The sequence below is a fragment of the Triticum urartu genome, chromosome 6 (genome assembly GCF_003073215.2).
Source record: "Triticum urartu cultivar G1812 chromosome 6, Tu2.1, whole genome shotgun sequence".
Lineage (NCBI taxonomy): Eukaryota > Viridiplantae > Streptophyta > Magnoliopsida > Poales > Poaceae > Triticum > Triticum urartu.
In genome coordinates, this window is record NC_053027.1 from 22,692,001 (window position 1) to 22,697,194 (window position 5,194).

The 5,194-nt window shown below is 42.6% G+C and overlaps 1 pseudogene; it reads left to right on the plus strand.

Moving 5' to 3' along the window:
• Positions 1 to 3,214: 3,214 nt before the first annotated feature.
• On the plus strand, positions 3,215 to 4,290 carry LOC125516086 (annotated as a pseudogene).
• The last annotated feature ends 904 nt before the right edge of the window (positions 4,291 to 5,194 follow it).

Consider the following 5,194-nt stretch of genomic DNA (forward strand, 5'->3'; position numbering starts at 1 on the left):
CGGATGTCGTCGATGATCACAAGATCAAGATGGATGCAATGCGCTTGAAGATTAGAAAGATTAGAAAATATGCCATTCATACCGAGGCTTGGTATCATTATGCCATTGGATCAATTGTTACCTTGGTTGCGATTATGATCGCATTTGTTTTCGCATTGAAATGTTTTACATAGTTTCAATGTATGGTTTAATTAATTAGATGCTCTGGAAAGCTATATGTTGTTAGATGAGAACTATGTATGCACTTTGGTTTTAATGTGATGATGAACTTATATTAATTTGGACACTTAATTATATATAATGCACGTAGATGAACCGGCAATGGATGTACGGTGACAGACTCACCCGCGAGTACATTAAGGGCGTGCATGAGTTTCTCGATGCGGCTGAGGCAAACAAGCAGAATGGTTTTATGTGTTGTCCATGCACTGAATGTGGGAATACGAGGTCTTACTCTAACCGGAAAATCCTTCACTCCCACCTGCTTTACAAGGGTTTCATGCCACACTATAATGTTTGGACGAGGCACGGAGAAATAGGGGTTATGATGGAAGACGGCGAAGAAGAAGACTACGATGACAACTATGTGCCCCCTGAATACGGTGATGCTGCAATGGGGGGAGCTGGTGAAGATCAAGAGGAACCAGACGATGTGCCCAATGATGCTGCAACGGGTGAAGCTGCTGAAGATCAAGAGGAACTAGATGATGTGCTCAATGATGATGATCTCCACCGGGTCATTGTCGATGCAAGGACGCAATGCGGAAGTCAAAAGGAGAAGCTGAAGTTCGATTGCATGTTAGAGGATCACAAAAAAGGGTTATACCCCAATTGCGAAGATGGCAACACAAATCTCGGTACCGTACTGGAATTGCTACAGCGGAAGGCAGAGAATGCTGTGGCTAACAAAGGATTTGAGAAGCTACTGAAAATATTGAAGAAGAAGCTTCCAAAGGATAACGAATTGCCCGATAGTACATACGCAGCAAAGAAGGTCGTATGCCCTCTAGGATTGGAGGTGGAGAAGATACATGCATGCCCTAATGACTGCATCCTCTACTGCGGTGCATACAAGGATCTGAACGAATGCCCGGTATGCGGTGCATTGCGGTATAAGATCAGACGAGATGACCCTGGTGATGTTGATGGTGAGCCCCCCAGGAAGAGGGTTCCTGCGAAGGTGATGTGGTATGCTCCTATAATACCACGGTTGAAACGTCTGTTCAGAAACGAAGAGCATGCCAAGTTGATGCGATGGCACAGTGAGAACCGAAAGAAAGATGGGAAGTTGAGAGCACCCGCTGACGGGTCGCAGTGGAGAAAAATCGAGAGAAAGTACTGGGATGAGTTTGCAAAGGACCCAAGGAATGTATGGTTTGCTTTAAGCGCGGATGGCATTAATCCTTTCGGGGAGCAGAGCAGGAATCACAGCACCTGGCCCGTGACTCTATGTATGTATAACCTTCCTCCTTGGATGTGCATGAAGCGGAAGTTCATTATGATGCGAGTTCTCATCCAAGGCCCTAAGCAACCCGGCAACGAAATTGATGTGTACCCAAGGACATTAGTTGAAGAACTTTTACAGCTGTGGAATGAAAACTGTGTACGTACGTGGGATGAGCACAAATAGGAGGAATTTAACCTTAAGGCGTTGCTGTTCGTGACCATCAACGATTGGCCCGCTCTCAGTAACCTTTCAGGACAGACAAACAAAGGATACCACGCATGCACGCACTGTTTATATGACACTGAAAGTATATACCTGGACAAATGCAGGAAGAATGTGTACCTGGGCCATCGTTGATTTCTTCCGACCAACCATCAATGTCGAAATAAAGGCAAGCATTTCAATGGCGAGGCAGATCACCGGAAGAAGCCCGCCATACGCACCGGTGATCACGTGCTTGCTATGGTCAATGATTTACACTACGTAATCTTTGGAAAGGGTCCCAGTGGACTAGCTGTTCCGAATGACGCTGAGGGACACGCACCCATGTGGAAGAAGAAATCTATATTTTGGAACCTACCCTATTGGAAAGACCTAGAGGTCCGCTCCTCAATCGACGTGATGCACGTGACGAAGAACCTTTGCGTGAACCTGCTAGGCTTCTTGGGCGTGTATGGGAAGACAAAAGATACACCTGAGGCACGGGAGGACCTACAACGTTTGCACGAAAAAGATGGCGTGCCTCCGAAGCAGTATAAAGGTCCTGCCAGCTACGCTCTTACGAAAGAAGAGAAATAAATCTTCTTTGAATGCCTGCTCAGTATGAAGGTCATGACTGGCTTCTCGTCGAATATAAAGGGAATAATAAATATGCCAGAGAAAAAGTTTCAGAACCTAAACTCTCATGACTGCCACGTGATTGTGACTCAACTGCTTCCGGTTGCATTGAGGGGGCTTCTACCGGAAAACGTCCGATTAGCCATTGTGAAGCTATGTGCATTCCTCAATGCAATCTCTCAGAAGGTGATCGATCCAGAAATCGTACCAAGGCTAAGGAGTGATGTGGCGCAATGTCTTGTCAGTTTCGAGCTGGTGTTCCCACCATCCTTCTTCAATATCATGACGCACGTCCTAGTTAATAAATATGTACCCATATAATAGCTAGGCCGTGTAGTTGCATGGGTAGATGACTAGTGAGTACAATCTTGTTTGTGAGCAAGTCAAGATTATCTAGTTTACACGTAACAACTTGTAGAACATTACAAAATTTATGCTTGTTAATAACTTCTAGAACACTACAACACTTGACATGTAAAAGGAATTTGATGAGTCATGGCCTACTAAAGCAAGTTACATTACTACTCTTATCTATCTTAACAGACCACACGAGATTACAAACTAAGTACCGTGACAGCCATGCTTATCAAATTTATGCGTAACAATTTGCGGAAAATTACAAACTTAGTTTCAGAAAAATAGGCAATCTAGATTAGTGTTTGAGCTGTAAAGTGAATAAGATGAGTCATGCGTGTTGTCACACCTTTTTGGTGGTGGAATGATAGTGCAACAACAAGGAACTTTAATGACCAGTACAAGAATACACTTGTAAGTAGTGCCACCAAACAGAACATACCAAATTATGATTTTGAGAAGAATCCAAGCATTTTCCACACAAGCAAATGCCAATTGTGAAAGAGATCATTCCATGGCAGCTATAAATAGCCCCATAGCATGACACTCAACCTTCCTCATCCATCATTCTCATAAGTAGAGTGCATCATTTAAGCCAAGCAAGCTGTGGTCAATACAAATCCACCATGAAGACCTTTCTCATCCTTGCCCTCCTTGCTATCATGGCGACCACCGCCACAACTGCATTTAGAATTCCAGTGCCACAATTGCAGCCACAAAATCCATCTTAGCAACAGCCACAAGAGCAAGTTCCATTGGTACAACAACAACAATTTCTAGGGCAGCAACAACCATTTCCGCCACAACAACCATATCCACAGCCGCAACCATTTCCATCACAACAACCATATCTGCAGCTGCAAACATTTCCGCAGCCGCAACTACCATATTCGCAGCCGCAACCATTTCGACCACAACAACCATATCCACAACCGCAACCACAGTATTTGCAACCACAATAACCAATTTCGCAGCAGCAACAACAACAACAACAACAAATCCTTCAACAAATTTTGCAACAACAACTGATTCCATGCATGGATGTTGTATTGCAGCAACACAACATAGCGCATGGAAGATCACAAGTTTTGCAACAAAGTACTTACCAGCTGTTGCAAGAATTGTGTTTTCAGCACCTATGACCGATCCCTGAGCAGTCGCAGTGCCAAGCCATCCACAATGTTGTCCACGCTATTATTCTACATCAACAACAAAAACAACAACAACAACAACAACAACAACAACCATCGAGCCAGGTCTCCTTCCAACAGCCTCAGCAACAATATCCATCAGGCCAGGGCTCCTTCCGGCCATCTCAGCAAAACCCACAGGCCCAGGGCTCTGTCTAGCCTCAACAACTGCCTAGTTCGAGGAAATAAGGAACCTAGCGCTACAGACGCTACCTCCAATGTGCAATGTCTACATCCCTCCATATTGCACCATCACGCCATTTGGCATCTTCGGTACTAACTGAGAAGAAAATAACTCTAGTACTAGATATATGAAACACCGTTTTCTTAGTCCATGGTTTGGTCATTGTAGCGGTGAAAAAATAAAATGACATGTACTACCATGTAAGAACTCTAACTATACTAGTTCAAACTTGGGAATAAAAGACAAACACAGGTCTTGTCTACATATTTATGTTGCATTTATCTAAAGATAACAAAATGAGTCTAAAATTTGAATTAAATTGAAGTATTTTCTTGGACTTTCAAATTGAGTATTATTAAAGTAGTAAGGACTATCCTCATCCTTGGCTTGCCCCTGATCAATTATTTCCAGAGAAGCATTCAATTCATCAATCCATTACATTGATTTTTGTGGGTGGTACTTCTCCTCAACATCAGTATATTCACCGTGGCTACTCCAAATCGGCAAGAATGAGGTACCGGTGCTCTAGAGCAGTGCCAACTAATTGCTTCTCATGTGAAGGGGTACGGGCGCGGGAGAGGTATTTCTGGTGGGCCATGGGAGTAAGAAGCCACCGTTGGAGTGGTACAGACGCCCGTAAAGCCCCATAGTTTCTTTTTGGTTTACAGGAAAATGCACATCCATACTAGCCTAGGGAGTATATAGGACCGTATTGGATGGAAAACCATGTCCGGATGGTTGCGAGCGGTTTGAGGGTTAACTTTTGTAACGCCCGGTTAGTTATGCTATAGCAATTCCCTGCTAATGATGTCACGTCACCAAGATTACTGTTGTTAACCTCACAATGATTCAATCCCATTCAAATTCAAATTTAAAATAAAGGCAAACATCAAAAGTTTTCAAACATTAAAACTAAAATCTTTGAGAGGTAACAAATAATGCATAAGTAATTATGGTGGAGAAACCACACTTTAATAAAATGTTTAAATACTCTAAAATGAAAAAAAACAGTGGCTTAAACTATTATTTAAATGCTTTTAAAATAGTAAAAATGTTCTAACTAAATTAATTGGGTACCAACCTTTTGGTGGCAGTGGTATATTTAGTAGAACTAATTTAGATGCTAATTATATGATTTAGAAAATTAGGGTCAATTGAAAAATAGGATAAAACAGAGAAGGA